The sequence below is a fragment of the Penaeus monodon genome, chromosome 28 (assembly GCF_015228065.2).
Source record: "Penaeus monodon isolate SGIC_2016 chromosome 28, NSTDA_Pmon_1, whole genome shotgun sequence".
In the NCBI taxonomy this organism is placed as follows: Eukaryota; Metazoa; Arthropoda; class Malacostraca; order Decapoda; family Penaeidae; genus Penaeus; species Penaeus monodon.
In genome coordinates, this window is record NC_051413.1 from 27,255,986 (window position 1) to 27,256,206 (window position 221).

Genomic DNA, 221 nt, shown 5'->3' on the forward strand with positions numbered 1-221 from the left:
ATTTATCAGTTTATTCTTCATTCCTTCTTATCAAAGGCTCGGGATTTCTATGTTTCTTTATCAGTTTATTTAATTTATTAAGCGATTTGCCGTAAACATATTTACATTTTGTTCTACCTAGTTTCTTACTCTACAATCTCGGCCCTACCCTCTTTCACAGAGTTTATTTTCATATCACATTTTAACATTCCTACCAAAATACTCAAATTCCATTCTTATAA

General features: G+C 29.9%; 1 protein-coding gene across 1 annotated transcript in view; it reads right to left on the bottom strand.

Annotated features, from left to right (window-relative positions):
* The window catches only part of LOC119591128 (SCY1-like protein 2), a gene marked incomplete at its 5' end in the record, with an annotated part of 331,697 nt that overhangs the window by 149,958 nt on the left and 181,518 nt on the right, over window positions 1-221 (bottom strand).